The sequence below is a fragment of the Triturus cristatus genome, chromosome 5_2 (assembly GCF_964204655.1).
Source record: "Triturus cristatus chromosome 5_2, aTriCri1.1, whole genome shotgun sequence".
Classification (NCBI taxonomy): Eukaryota; Metazoa; Chordata; class Amphibia; order Caudata; family Salamandridae; genus Triturus; species Triturus cristatus.
In genome coordinates this window covers 296,406,485-296,423,507 of record NC_140588.1, presented here as the reverse complement: position 1 = coordinate 296,423,507, position 17,023 = coordinate 296,406,485, and positions in this window count along the sequence as shown.

Here is a 17,023-nt window from a genome sequence, read left to right as displayed (position 1 = left end):
TTGTGCTCAGGAATTCTGCCAACCCACTTGGGCGTTATTTGGACTTCCAATCCCAGAATTCTTTGCGTAGATACTCACCTGAGTTTGATGCATAAATAAAGGGTGTACATTGGAGAGTCATGTGGTGGCGTTTCTGCGCAGCAGCATTAACCTCTGAGGAAGGGCGGAGCCCGAAACATTTCAGGTCGCTGCAGGCATGGGGCACGCCTGCGACCTTCCCTGACCCTATGGACGCCGATTGGGAGTGCACCTCCCTCTTGTGGGGCAACTTGTGAACCTTTATATATATATATATATATAAATTCACTGAAAAAACCATAGGTTTCACACACGTTATAGTTAGGAATTAGCATTTAAAAAACCTTGCAAATTCACTGAAAAAACCATAGGTTTCACACATGTTATAGTTAGCGGAAATTTTACTGATAAAAAACCAATGAAATTCCCCCGTTATAGTTAGTGCAGGAAACTATAACTCACGCGACCGCAATCCTCTGCTGATGCTAATACTGTATTTAGACACTTATTTGCCCATGTCTTCTTCCATAAATTTTTAGCTATACATATATTACAAATATTTTTTTTTCATAAAGACACATATGTCATCAGCAGAAGATTGCGGTCGTGTGAGTTATAGTTTCCTGCACTAACTATAACGGGGGAATTTCATTGGTTTTTTATCAGTAAAATTTCCGCTAACTATAACATGTGTGAAACCTATGGTTTTTTCAGTGAATTTGCAAGGTTTTTTAAATGCTAATTCCTAACTATAACGTGTGTGAAACCTATGGTTTTTTCAGTGAATTTGTACGTTTTTTTAAATGCTAAGTTACTTTACGCCGTTCGTGCCGTGCGCGCCCACTTCACGCAGTTCGTTCCGTGCGCGCACGGTGCGCTACGCGCACCGCGTGCCCACGTTACGCTAGATGGGCCATGTACGCACGATGTGCTTTGCGCACCGTGCGCACATGGAGGACATATTATGCGCTTCCTTGTGATAGGTAATCTGTTGAAATTTTTTGGGGAAATGCTGTGCTCTTATATGCCATGCACAAATGGAGGCCTTCGGCCACCATTTGCACACGGGGTGGAGAGAGTGTGGATTTTTTTTAAAAAAATTTTTTTTACCGTACGCGTACGGTAAGCGTACGGTAAGCGTAATCGGCGAAATTTTCGAAAATTAAAAAATTACCGTTTTTTGCCTTGGGGGATCTTTGAAGACTCAACTAACATGGTTATGTGCATGGGCGCTGTCTAAACAGCCCCTTTATATGTTTTTGGCATTTGTTTATCAGCTCCCCCCTCAGAGTGCGAGTGAGAAAATGGCGGCCGCCGCTTCCTGGTTTCGACCGATTCGAATGTTTACTAAGATCTAAGGGCCAATCAGAATCGCGCTCGCGCACGCCACCGTACGAGTACGGTAAGCGCACTGTAAGCGCACCGTAAGCGCACCGTAAGCTGGCTCAGATATAATATATATTGATTTAAAGGCTATTTTCTCAGAATCTACTGAACAGATTTACACCAAACCTACAAAAGGCACTTCCTTGACCTGAGGACTACCTCTCTGCCAAATTTCAAGTAATTCTGTTCAGCCGTTCGGGCTGTAGCTGTGTCTAAAGGTCCTATGGAAAAATGCGTGGGAAAAACGCGTTTTGGGACCCCCCTTTTATCTCAGCCCCCGCTTGACGAATCCCCCCGAGACTTTCAGGGTAGGAGCGGAGCGGAGCGCCCCACCTATTTTGAAAACTTCGCAAGGATTCGTCGACCGGCGCAAAAGTTATTCAAAATAGAATGTTGCGGATTTCCTATGGAAACGTGGTCCTAACTATAACTACCTACTGGCGACCGCCAGTAGGTAATATATATATGTATATATATATATATATATATATTCACTGAAAAAACCATAGGTTTCACACATGTTATAGTTAGCTGGACATTTTACTGATAAAAAACCAATGAAATTCCCCCGTTATAGTTACTGTAGGCAACTATAACTCACGCGACCGCAATCCTCTGCTGATGCTAATACTGTATTTAGACACTTATTTGCCCATATCTTCTTCCATTAAATTTTAGCTATACATATATTACAAATATTTTTTTTTCATAAAGACACATATGTCATCAGCAGAGGATTACGGTCGCGTGAGTTATAGTTGCCTACAGTAACTATAACGGGGGAATTTCATTGGTTTTTTATCAGTAAAATGTCCAGCTAACTATAACATGTGTGAAACCTATGGTTTTTTCAGTGAATTAGCAAGGTTTTTTAAATGCTATTTCCTAACTATAACGTGTGTGAAACCTATGGTTTTTTCAGTGAATTTGTACGGTTTTTTAAATGCTAAGTTACTTTACGCCATTTGTGGCGTGCGCGCCCACTTAACGCAGTTCGTTCCGTGCACGGTTTTTATCAACTTTAATAAGCCCTGTACATTTGGTGGCCTTCGGCCACCAAAAGCACAGGGGGTGAGGTCAATGTGGATAGTGTTTTTTTTATTTCGATTTTATAATTTCATGTTGCCAAAATTACGTTTTTTTTCTCTATTAATAAGCCCTGCACATTTGGTGGCCTGCGGCCACCAAAAGCACAGGGGGTGGGGTAAGTGTGGATAGTGTTTTTTTTATTTTTATTTTTTTACCGTAAGCGTACGGTAAGCTTACGGTAAGCGTACGGTAAGCGTACGGTAAGCGTACCCTGCGAAATTGCCGAAAAAAAAATAAAACCGTTTTTGCTCTTGGGGGATGTTTGGGGACTCCCTCAACATGACTATGTGGGAGGGAGTTGTCAAAACAGCCCCGTAACATGTTTTTGGCCATCATGTTTGATAAACAACACTCAGTGCGAGAGACAAAATGGCGGACGCCGCTTCCTGGTTTCGGCCGATTCGAATGTTTACTAAGATCTAAGAGCCAATCAGAATCGCGCTCGCGCACGCCACCGTAAGCTTACGGTAAGCGTACGGTAAGCGTACGGTAAGCGTACCGTAAGCGGGCTCAGATATATATATTGATTTAAAGGCTATTTTCTCAGAATCTACTGAACAGATTTACACCAAACCTACAAAAGGCACTTCCTTGACCTAGGGACTACCTCTCTGCCAAATTTCTAGTAATTCTGTTCAGCCGTTCGGGCTGTAGCTCGTTCTAAAGGTCCTATGGAAAAATGCATGGGAAAAACGCGTTTTGGGACCCCCTTTTATCTCAGCCCCCGCTTGACGAATCCCCCCGAGACTTTCAGGGTAGGAGCGGAGCGTAGCGCCCCACCTATTTTGAGAAATTCGCGAGGATTCGTCGACCGGCGCCAAAGTTATTCAAAATAGAATGTTGAGGTTTTCCTATGGAAACGTGGTCCTAACTATAACTACCTACTGGCGACCGCCAGTAGGTAATATATATATATATATATATATATTCAGTGAAAAAACCATAGGTTTCACACATGTTATAGTTAGCTGGACATTTTACTCGTAAAAAACCAATGAAATTGCCCCGTTATAGTTAGTTCAGCTAACTATAACTCGCGCGCCCGCAATGCACTGCTGATGACGTCACATATTACATCACTCATGACATGGTCAGTGACATCACTCATGACATCACTGATGACATCTCAAATGACATCACTGATGACATCATCCTTGTGATAGAGTGGCAGACCTCCTCTTCCCCTAATATAACCTTTGACACACACATTCAAAAATAGAAACTACAATGTTCAAAACAATGGACATACCAATACCAGTTAAAACAACCTTTTCAGTAATTCTAAGATCCACATACACATCCACTCATTCACCAACAGTCCAATTCAGTCACTCATACATGTACTCACTCATCATATGTACTCATACACCTATACATCCTGTTACACAATGCCACTCATCCATAGAGTTACTCACACACATAGTCACTCATGCTAACAAAGAATCAAACATACATTTACTTGCATATACAGTTATACACACACCACCACACTTACTTCTACGGAAACTTACACATACTTAGTCTTTTAAACAATCACTTATAGAAACACATACTTATTCATACAAGAACTCTTTCAATCTCTCACTCTCACATATACTCACATATATACACCAATAGTCACATATACTAGTTTAAAACATATGTAGTTACTCATAAAGACACTATTGAGACAGTCATTCACTCAATAACACATCCATGCACACACTCATCCACCCATACAGTCCTGCACACATGCTGTGTTCAACACATACAAACAGTGAGTCACTCATTCATACACCTATGCACTACGTAATACCCCCCACCGAACCATGCAGACACTCAGACTGATACTCAAAAAACCAACTAATAACCTATATAGACACCCATGTATCTACTCACCAACCCATGCAGCCACTTATACACAAAGTGAGAGACTGATACAGATATATACATATTTAAACATTACTCACTAAAACATGTATTCACTATGATACACTTAATCAGTCAGTTAAACAATCAATTTTTCAAAAACAAATCATCCATTTAGACACTTATATACCCATTTATTCTTCCATTGACCTTGAGATATACATATATAAAACATATTTAATTTTCAGAAAAACCCACATTCACTGGATGATGTCATCAGTGATGTCATCAGTGATGTCATTTGAGATGTCATCAGTGATGTCATGAGTGATGTCACTGACCATGTCATGAGTGATGTAATATGTGATGTCATCAGCAGTGCATTGCGGGCGCGCGAGTTATAGTTAGCTGAACTAACTATAACGGGGCAATTTCATTGGTTTTTTACGAGTAAAATGTCCAGCTAACTATAACATGTGTGAAACCTATGGTTTTTTCACTGAATTTCTAAGGTTTTTTAAATGCTAATTCCTAACTATAACATGTGTGAAACCTATGGTTTTTTCACTGAATTTCAAAGGTTTTTTAAATGCTAATTCCTAACTATAACGTGTGTGAAACCCATGGTTTTTTCAGTGAATTTGCAAGGTTTTTTAAATGCTAATTTTTTTTTTATTCTTCAATTTTTTCAAACATATTTTTAATTTAATTTTCTTACCTTTTATAAAGACTATGCTTTAATTTTTAAAATCCTTAAATATTTTTTTTTAATATATTTTTTAAAATAAACATGTAAAATTTATTTCCAGTTCTTTTTTTTTTTTATTTTTTTTTTTTAGTACGCGTACCGTAAGCTCACGGTAAGCGTACGGTTTACGCAACGTCCGTAATCTATCTACGCTGCTTGCGTATAGTTACGCACTTTGCGTAGCCGCGCGTACTGCGCGTGGGACGCGTGCGCGCTTACGCCACACGCGCACGTTACGCGGAAGTGCCGGGGAGTGACTGTTATGCGCATGCGCGCAAGCGCGTGTCTTTTTTACGCGCACGCGTACTTTTTGCCGTAAGCGTACCGTAAGCGTACCGTAAGCGTACGGTAGGTCATGTGATCTTGAAACACAACTTTTGATTGGTTGAAACTACTTTCAGTTCTAGAACTCTCCTACACCACACCCATTCCCCTCATTTCTGCTTGTGATCCCTTGGGAGAAGGAGCTGGTTTGTCTTTGGGATACGATGGCAGAACAGCAGAGCTCTTCTGAGAGTGAGGCTAGCACTAGCAGCACTGTCTTGAGGCAGAGATCGAGGAAACAAAAGCCTTCTTATGTTTGGGATTATTTTACTTTTCCAGAAGGCCAGCAAAAGGTGAATGCACCCTTAGTTACTTGTAAGCTGTGTAAGCGTGTACTTTCTAGAGGTAATCCTAACAGGAAGTATTCCTTTGGGAATCACACCATGAAGAGACACCTCCAGGATGTACACAGAAGGACACATGGTCATCTTTTTGGAGGTAACTCTTCAGAAAGACGAGCCAGTACATCCACAGCAGCTCAGCCTGGACCATCACCTGCAGGGCTTACTCCTCCTTCTGCAGGTCAGGTGAGCCCTTCATCTGTGGGGGGAGAATCTCCTTTTGCTGGCCCTCTGGAAATGAACCCTCGATTTCGGAAGGTTGATATTCATTGCACATTTTGTAAAGATCTAATTTGCCATAGGGAGACCAGTGTTTCCCTAGTGAACAACAAAATAGATCAGCACATTTGTCGCTTTGAATAATTTTCCCATGCTTCCTTTCCTCTGTCCCTGCATGAACACAACGGTTCTTTTAAGAGCCAACCTTATCTTTCATCTTTTTTTTACATATGTTTTTAAAAACTTTTTTTTATTTTTTTTTACCGTACGCGTACGGTGCGCGTACTTTTTTTTTATTTTTTTTAAAAAAACACTAAAAATCATTTATCACATTACATTGTCCTTGAGAGACTACAATTATTATTATTGACTTACCATACTCACTGAAAAAATATTTATTCATTTCTTTTTTTTAAAAATAGTTTTAAAAATGTTTGTAGTTTTCGAAAATTTTCTATATCTATCTGGAAAAAAAGAAAAAAGTATTAATATTTTTTAAACATTTTATAATACAGTACACATATTTACATTTTTTACCAAAAAATCTTTTTGCCTTATTTTTGCTGTTTTCAGAATAAATTGCATTTCACTATAAATTGTGAAGGCAATTGCATTCATCATTTTACAGCGGGCAAAAAAAAATACCAATCACAAAGATTGTATTAAAAAAGCCCTGATTCTTTTTTTAATTAAACTTAACATTATAGAAATGCATAATATTGTAAAAAAATATCATCTAATACCAATACTTATTTCTTTAAAATACCGTCTGATATGTTTGTTTCAGAACTATAATCACAATATTATATCTCAAATAACTCCAAAATACATCTGATTTCATTTCCTTTAGGCCAAATAGTAATTTTAATTTTTTTTTTGGAATAAATTTCCAACGGAAATCCAATAAAATTCTAAAGTTTAATTTGTCCAGATCTCACCGATTCTCTGTAACATTTTGGTTCACGAAAAATTTTTGAATAATTTATTTAGTCCACAATAGAATTGGTTACTTTTCCACATGGCCAAATAGTAATTTTTTAAATCATTTTTGAAAAAATTTCCAATGGCAGTCCAATAACATTCCAAAATTTAAAATGTGCAGAAGTTACCGATAATCTCTAAATTATTGGTTTTTCAAAATTGCATTAAAAATTAAAAAAGTCCACATTACAATTGGTTATCTTTCCATTAGGCCAAATGATAATTTTAAAAATCTTTTTTTTACAAAATTGCAATGGTAATCCAGTAAAATGGTAAAATTATTTTGTCCAGATCTTGCCAAGTCTCTCTAAAATTTAGGTTTCAGGAAGATTAGATAGGAATTTGCTAAATCAAAAGGCAAACGTTGTTTGAAAATCAATTGGGAATCATTACACAGTGTCCAGCCTTTTTCACATTTTAGATAAACTGTGTAATGTCCAGAAGTAACAGTAGGTCCATCATGGAAAATTATTGCAACAGTTACAAAAGTTTTTCCTGAAATTGATAATTGCTGTCCTGTAAACTTCTTTATTAAAGTATCCAATTTTGAACCATCAGCTCTACATCGTTGCATCATTAAAATTACATACTGTCCGTATTCCTTTAAAATTAATGTTGAAAACATGTCAGAATTACACTCACCACATTTCATGCTATGATTAGCATCTTTAACTAATTTTGCAAAAGTGACTGTTTTACTCTCTGGCAATGTCAAATAAATAAACCTTTCATTATCAACAATAGAGCCACATATATTATAACAATTATCACAACTATGTTCCCATTTATAAGAGAGACCAAAAAAAATGTCAATGGGAACTCCTTCTTCTTCCACTACCTGAAGAAAATACATCAAAAATTCATGTGCATCTTGCTGTTCATTTTGAGAAAACTGTGTTCGTCCTGAACATACATCTAAAAGTTTTCTAATGTCAGTAGCACTTTCTATTTGAGTTTTATCTTTACTCAACTTTTGAAAAAGGAGACTCAGCTCTGAACAGAATCTTTTTCCCTGATTTACTATTATCTGCTCTTGCAAACTTTCCAGATAAAATGCAACATTCAGCACTACATTTGCGTAGCAGTTGACACCAGAGCTATTTTCAAAATGACATCCTACAACCTGTTCTTCATTTTCCTTTTTCTTTTTGCTTGCAATTACATCACTCCTCTTTTTTTTCCTCTTCTCTACATCTTCACTACAGATATTCTCATTTTTTCTTTTACGAGAAACTACACGTTTCTCCAACACAGGATACTGACCTAAATGAGGAGCATAGCTTCTTCTTAATCTATTATACTCCTTTACACAATTTGTATCAGCACTAACTTTTGATTCTTCAAAGTCTATCATGAATAAACCTGATAATGTTTTGACTCGTGACAAAGCAACATATGCCATACCTTCTTTGAACACAGTTGAACCAATGTTCACAAATGCACAATCTACAGTCAATCCTTGAGACTTGTGAATAGTTACAGCATATGCTAGAGAAAACGGAAACTGCTTCCTACGTGCATATAAGTCTTTCACAAGCATAAAACGAACTGTACAACGACAAATATCTTTAACTTCATCTATCTGATCAAATTTTATTTTTAAACATTCAATTCCTTCTTTTTTCTGATAATTAATAAAACCCACAACTCTTCCCATCGCTCCATTAACTAAACCTTTCTCAACATCCAAATTTCTCCTTAAAAACACTCTACAGTTCATGCAAACATATAGATTTTTTTCTAATCCAGCTGTTTTGGAGATGTTCTTCTCTAGTGAGTCCAATTTATTTTTCAGTTTGCCTGTTACTGTGACAGTAATTCTTCCATCCTCAATTTTGTCCACTGCTTCCAATTTCCTGATCTCTTCCTTTTCCAATTTCAAAAGCTCCTCATTGAATATTGAGCATTCACGTAGAGTAGGCATTAAGCAGATGACACTTTTGTGTTCTGCAATGTTCTTGTATTTCTTCTCTGCAACTATTTCTTCCTTTGAAAATAAATTATGTAGCAGCCGAGTCTGTAATGCTTTTTTGCCAGCTTCTGTGAGTAGTCCAATCCTGATATCTTTCAGAATACTTCCATATTCTTCATCGTTTGCTTGCCTCATATTAGTTGTAAGTTCCTTGTACTCAAAGAAGGACCAAATATTTGTATTACCGATGCTTCCCAATGACTTCTTCGTGTCTTCATGTGTCACAGTATTAAACACTGGTTGTCCTTTAACTGGAGTAAGTTGCAAAAGATCTCCAAAAACTATGACGTGTTTTCCACCAAATAACACGTCATAGTCTGTCTTCAAAATTTGCTGCATTCTTAAATGCACAAAGGCAAGCATTAAGTTTGATACCATGCTCACCTCATCAATAATGAGAACTTGCATCTTCTTCAATACTCGTGAAACTTCCAAGGATGCTTCTCCAGTTAGCTTGTTGAATTGTATTTTGTTCTCATGCTCCACTGGTAACATTAGCAAACGATGTAAGGTGATTCCTTTTATGTTATATGCTGCTAACCCAGTTGGAGCAGTAACCACACAAGACAAAGTAGAATCCGTTTTTTGCTTTAGGTAGCTTCTGATGACTTTAATTAGGAAACTTTTTCCAGTGCCAGCTTGTCCGCTTACATACATCCTGATTGGATGAAATGATGTGCATGAGCACTCTTTTTTTACATGTAGAAATCCGTGATCAATTTTGTTTTTGATCTCTTCATAAATTTGTTGCTGCTCTTGATTCAGTTGTCTTTCCAAATTTTCTAAGTCTATAAATTCTTCTTGAGCTTGATTCATAGCTGTTTCCACTTCATTCATGGCTATTGATGCTTCATTTTCAACGATTGGTTGTCCTAGGGGATCTTGACTGTGTGTTCCTGAACTTTGGCTGTCCTGAGAACTGTCTCTAGCTATTTCTGCTGCAATTGTAGTTTCCTGTTCAATTTCTTCATTTAACATTTGCAGATAAGTTGTGAATGTATTGTATTGTATGCTGTCTTTGCAAGCATTAAATGAATCCTCATAGCTTTGAAATTCTCCCAGTAGTTCATCCTCTGTACGCCATGGTTTAAACAACTGTAAAAGAGCCAAGTAGTAAAATTCTTTCTTGTCGGTAGTGTCGCAACTCAGCTTCCGGTGATTTATCAAACTTCCTTTGGTTTGCTTCACCAAACATCCTTCTTCACCAACAACTTTATATTTTCCATTATTAATGTCTTCTGCAGCTTTCCGTGAATAAATGTAGTTCTGCAACACTTCATAGAGACACATGTTCTCCAGATGATGACTTCTCTTGGGATAATATGTGTCCAACATGTTTGTTTTCAATATATCTGTACTTTCTGGGTCATTCTCGGCCAAATATTTAATTTCTCCAACAGATTTCAGTACCCGATTTCTCATTGCTGCAAGGCCTAAACTTGCCCAAATTATTCTTCTTGACTTCGAGTAGAGACTTGCAGAAGATAACCTATCTGAACATTCGTAGGATCCAATTTCTCGATGCGATAACATCTTCAAACTGAAACTGTACAGCTTCTTACTGACAGTCTTCTCGTGAGAAATCTCTTCCCACATTTCCTTCAATTCTGTTTTTTCTGATTTCGTAATGTAAGACGTTACATATCGTGCAACAGCAATGGAATTGTCAGCTACATACTGTATATCCATGTTAGCTTTCCACATGGATAAAATGACTGGGTTGTAGTCATTTATATTTTTTGATTCTTCTTTTCTTTTAAGGTTGTAGGTATTCTTAGGTGATTTTCTTGTGATAGTATGTCTCACAGCTGACATAAAACTGTTTACTCTTCCATTTGAAAGAACAGGTCTAGGAAATCCAAATCGACATTTAGTGTAGTATTTTTCTTTGCTCTTGTATTTCCGTCGACAGTATTTTCCACACCGATGACTTTGGAAACGTAAAACTTGCTCCTTTAACTTGTTCTCTTCTGTGCTTTTTGGTATACCACATGTTGCATATTCTTCAATGTAAGATAACACTGCTTCATCAGTATCTGTTCCAAACTTTGGGGCATCCTTGATCCACAACAGCATATGAATATGAGGAGCACCTCTTGCCTGGTACTCTTTTCTCCAAAAGAAATCCACTACTTCTCCAAGGGGTGGATTTTTTTTATTGCAGATGAAGGACATCATAGCCTCAAATCTATGATTGAAATATCTGCAAACATTAACCGGATCCAATGAGCACAGTTCTCCTGCTGTCTTGTATTCGATGTTTTTAATGTTTGAATTGGCCTCTCGTAGAAAATCCAGTAAATCATCCCAAGCGTACTCGGCACAGCTTAGGGTAAGGAACCATGTTGGTGTTCCTAAATTGCGTAACATGCATTTTAGTTCACCATGGCGTCGGTACCAATATTCATTTGTCCCACGCTGACAAGCCATCAGATTGATCAGTTGTGTTTCCAAATGATCATCTCGGTGCTGCACTTTCTCCATAAAATCCTTAGCAGACACATTTTGTAAATGTACTCCACTTTTTAAAATGTGATTTACTGCATAAGACAGTGCAGACAAGTCGCTTTCAAATAAAAGATGGAACAAATAAGGAATACTTTGTCGAAATCTGGGATCTTCAGCATATAGTCTTGTAGTCCGATACTCTGAAGCTGGAATCTGTTCTGGACGTTCATCGTATCGTCCTCCTTTTCCCGTAGGAAACAGCTGGGGAAAACATCGAGCTTCCAAGCTCTCCTCCCATACACTCACGGGAGTTCCTTTTGCTTTCTTCATCTGAAAGAGATCAATATTGTCTCCCATAACTTCTTTCGAATGAAGAGGATGTATGCTAAAATGTTCATAAATTTCTTCTTCCTTTGTCTTGTCCACTTTTTCAATTTGTCCAGTTGGTGTTTCTGTGTCTTCTTGAAAATCTTCGTCTTCTTCTTCTTCTTCTATATAAATTGATTCATACCATTTGTTATTTTTTTTCAAATACAAATTTGCTCTTTGTACTTTCCGCACATCTACCAGCTCCTGCCAAATCTTCTTATTCTTTGTAGGTACACCATTAACCAGAATAATTAATGGTTCAGTTTCCAAAGTATCCGCATCAATAGTTTCCATATTTTTTTTCAAATCCAAGGGCAAATACACCACTCTACCTTTTAAACCTCTCAGTAAATCTGAAGGAGGTAATTTACCAGTTTTGGGCTCCATACGTACTATGGTCTGGAACGGATGAACACATTGAATGAGTATAGACTCATATGTATTTAATTCAGAAAGTTCAGCAGGAATAGCATCCAATTCTAAATTATTATGTACAGCTCTGGTCGGCATTCTATTTTCCTCTAACTTGTTGTAACAGTATTTACAAATACGCTGATCTTCACCCAATTCAAAACAATTTTCAAGAAATATATATGTGGCAAAATCCATCCACTTATAATTATCTTCATTTTCACTCTTTCTGTAGAGATCAACATTCCTAGTTTGTTTTCTATAATGAGTTCTGCGGCAACAAATACAAGTAACATTTGGTCTTTCATTAGAGACTATTGCAAATTTTGTTATGTGATCATTAAATGTCTTACTTACAGAAGGTTCTACATTCTCTTCCACTTCTTCCTCATTTACTGTGTCCTTCTCTGCACTGTTTTGTTCAGGACCAAAGTAACAAAACTGAATTTCATCAACAACCTTCTCTACATCTGATACCGATCCTCGGAACAGAGCCCTATTCAATTCATTTAACTTTATTGCTGGACTTTTGGCAAAATACAACCGTCTCACAAACTTTCTCATTTCAGTATGATGAACAGCCAGCATCCTAAAATGATGGAAAACACTATTGCACACTTTTCTAGATAGACAAGCCAGAGAATGACCCTGCAAACCAGTATTCTCTCTCACTCTGCATGGATCCAGACTTTGAAGCACCTTAATCTTCTGTTTTACACTTTTTTTACTATATTCTCTTAGAAACTCTCGAAATCTGTCAATAGATTCCTGACGCACAGTGCAAATACTACTACAATTCCAAGTGTACACTGGGGCTTTAGGACGTCTCCCCATTGCCTCATCTGCCATCACTTGTACCTCATCTCTTGGAACCATTATCTCCTTCTCCATTATGCAACCATTTTTTACTTCGTATGAACGACCTCTGGTGTCAACTGCATGCAGCAAACTATTACTTTGAAAATAGCTCTCTTCATTAAAAAAAGGTTCACTACTTGAACTATGCATCCACTTTCCTAAAAACACTTTACAAAAGTTTGTTCTGTTCACTACTCTTTTGCTTTTGCTTTGTGATTTCAGTACATTAACCATTTTATCTAATGTACGCATCCTATTCAAAATTAATATGAATAGTTTCCTTTTTAATTCTAATGCTTTTGCTGCAATGGCTTCAATTTCTTTTTTTCTCTTGTAATATTTTGCCTTTTGCTTATATTTCTTCACATCCTTTATCAAATTGGACATAACTCTTCTCTGAAACATTTTTCTACGTATCTCTTTAAACGCTGTTTTTCTGTTTATGTAAAACTTTTCAGTTGCAGAAGGTATATTTGCATTAACTAAATTCTCAATTTTTTGCTGTTCTCTTCGTTTTGTTACATTCTTCCCAGGACAGACATTTTGTACATTTTTCTTTGTTTTGAATATTTTTTTAAGAAATTGTTTTTTCTGCTTACCAGAAGATTTTTTCTTTTTCCCAACATGAGCATCTTCTACTAACTTTGGTCCTCCAGTTGTCTTCAAATATAGTTTTTTTTTTAGCGTTTTTTGAACTCGAGATTTTGTAGGCATCTTAAATTTTGTTCACTGTTCTTCAGCAATACCTGAAAAAAACTAAAAAAAAATCCTTTATTGTATTTAAATATATTACTACATTTCTTTTCACAATAGTCACAAAACAAAATTTCTTTGCCAATTTGAATGCACACAAACTGCTCTTTTTTTTGGGCAAGTGAAAATCTCTTTTACAAACTGTCACATTATGAAACCACTTTTCAGATTTTTTAAAAAGCCCATGTCCAGAGTGCTACACTCCAGCAAGGGCAACCAGCCTTAGTGAAGCTCAATGTATTTGCATTACAGACTGAAACCTGAAAACCCCACTCGCTTGTAAATACTGTGCATGACTATACACGGCAAGCACATGGGTGTGTGCTAAGACTCTGCTTCTTCCCCCAAAAATTCACTCCCCCTTTCCATCTAATGCAACTGTGAAATCACCAGAGCAAGACGCAATAAATCTCTGCCTATAATTCCTCTATGCACACAGAGTCATGTTTTCACATTAGTCCCAAAACGAAATTTCTTTGCCATTTTTAAAGCACACTTACTGCTCTTTTTTTTTTCGGGGCAAGTGAAAATCACTTTTACAGACTGACACATTATGAAACCTTTTTTTTAAATTTATTTAATTGCACTTGTCCAAGCTGTTTTTTTCAGACCACCACCATGTGTATTCGCGGTGACTGCCTACACTCCAGCAAGGGCAACCAGCCTTAGTGATGCTGAATGTATTTGCATTACAGACTTAAACCTGAAAACCCCACTCGCTTGTAAATACTGTGCATGACTATACATGGCAAGCACATGGGTGTGTGCTAAGACTCTGCTTCTTCCCCCAAAAATTCGCTCCCCCTTTCCATCTAATGCAACTGTGAAATCACCAGAGCAAGACGCAATAAATCTCTGCCTATAATTCCTCTATGCACACAGAGTCATTTTTTCACATTAGTCCCAAAACGAAATTTCTTTGCCATTTTGAAAGCACACTTACTGCTCTTTTTTTTTCGGGCCAAGTGAAAATCACTTTTTACAATTGGAAATCACTTTTACAGACTGACACATTATAAAACCACTTTTTTTGATTTATTTAAATGCACATGTCCAAGCTGTTTTTTCAGACCACCACCATGTGTATTCTCTGTGACTGCCTACACTCCAGCAAGGGCAACCAGCCTTAGTGATGCTGAATGTATTTGCATTACAGACTTAAACCTGAAAACCTCACTCGCTTCTAAATACTGTGCATGACTATACATGGCAAGCACATGGGTGTGTGCTAAGACTCTGCTTCTTCCCCCAAAAATTCGCTCCCCCTTTCCATCTAATGCAACTGTGAAATCACCAGAGCAAGACGCAATAAATCTCTGCCTATAATTCCTCTATGCACACAGAGTCATGTTTTCACATTAGTCCCAAAACGAAATTTCTTTGCCATTTTTAAAGCACACTTACTGCTCTTTTTTTTTTCGGGGCAAGTGAAAATCACTTTTACAGACTGACACATTATGAAACCTTTTTTTTTAATTTATTTAATTGCACATGTCCAAGCTGTTTTTTCAGACCACCACCATGTGTATTCTCTGTGACTGCCTACACTCCAGCAAGGGCAACCAGCCTTAGTGATGCTGAATGTATTTGCATTACAGACTTAAACCTGAAAACCCCACTCGCTTCTAAATACTGTGCATGACTATACATGGCAAGCACATGGGTGTGTGCTAAGACTCTGCTTCTTCCCCCAAAAATTCGCCCCCCTTTCCATCTAATGCAACTGTGAAATCACCAGAGCAAGACGCAATAAATCTCTGCCTATAATTCCTCTATGCACACAGAGTCATGTTTTCACATTAGTCCCAAAACGAAATTTCTTTGCCATTTTGAAAGCACACTTACTGCTCTTTTTTTTTCGGGCCAAGTGAAAATCACTTTTTACAATTGGAAATCACTTTTACAGACTGACACATTATGAAACCACTTTTTTTGATTTATTTAAATGCACATGTCCAAGCTGTTTTTTCAGACCACCACCATGTGTATTCTCTGTGACTGCCTACACTCCAGCAAGGGCAACCAGCCTTAGTGATGCTGAATGTATTTGCATTACAGACTTAAACCTGAAAACCCCACTCGCTTCTAAATACTGTGCATAACTATACATGGCAAGCACATGAGTGTGTGCTAAGACTCTGCTTCTTCCCCCAAAAATTTGCTCCCCCTTTCCATCTAATGCAACTGTGAAATCACCAGAGCAAGACGCAATAAATCTCTGCCTATAATTCCTCTATGCACACAGAGTCATGTTTTCACATTAGTCCCAAAACGAAATTTCTTTGCCATTTTTAAAGCACACTTACTGCTCTTTTTTTTTTCGGGGCAAGTGAAAATCACTTTTACAGACTGACACATTATGAAACCTTTTTTTTTAATTTATTTAATTGCACTTGTCCAAGCTGTTTTTTTCAGACCACCACCATGTGTATTCGCGGTGACTGCCTACACTCCAGCAAGGGCAACCAGCCTTAGTGATGCTGAATGTATTTGCATTACAGACTTAAACCTGAAAACCCCACTCGCTTGTAAATACTGTGCATGACTATACATGGCAAGCACATGGGTGTGTGCTAAGACTCTGCTTCTTCCCCCAAAAATTCGCTCCCCCTTTCTATCTAATGCAACTGTGAAATCACCAGAGCAAGACGCAATAAATCTCTGCCTATAATTCCTCTATGCACACAGAGTCATTTTTTCACATTAGTCCCAAAACGAAATTTCTTTGCCATTTTGAAAGCACACTTACTGCTCTTTTTTTTTCGGGCCAAGTGAAAATCACTTTTTACAATTGGAAATCACTTTTACAGACTGACACATTATAAAACCACTTTTTTTGATTTATTTAAATGCACATGTCCAAGCTGTTTTTTCAGACCACCACCATGTGTATTCTCTGTGACTGCCTACACTCCAGCAAGGGCAACCAGCCTTAGTGATGCTGAATGTATTTGCATTACAGACTTAAACCTGAAAACCCCACTCGCTTCTAAATACTGTGCATGACTATACATGGCAAGCACATGGGTGTGTGCTAAGACTCTGCTTCTTCCCCCAAAAATTCGCTCCCCCTTTCCATCTAATGCAACTGTGAAATCACCAGAGCAAGACGCAATAAATCTCTGCCTATAATTCTTCTATGCACACAGAGTCATGTTTTCACATTAGTCCCAAAACGAAATTTCTTTGCCAATTTGAAAGCACACTTACTGCTCTTTTTTTTTTCGGGGCAAGTGTAAATCACTTTTACAGACTGAC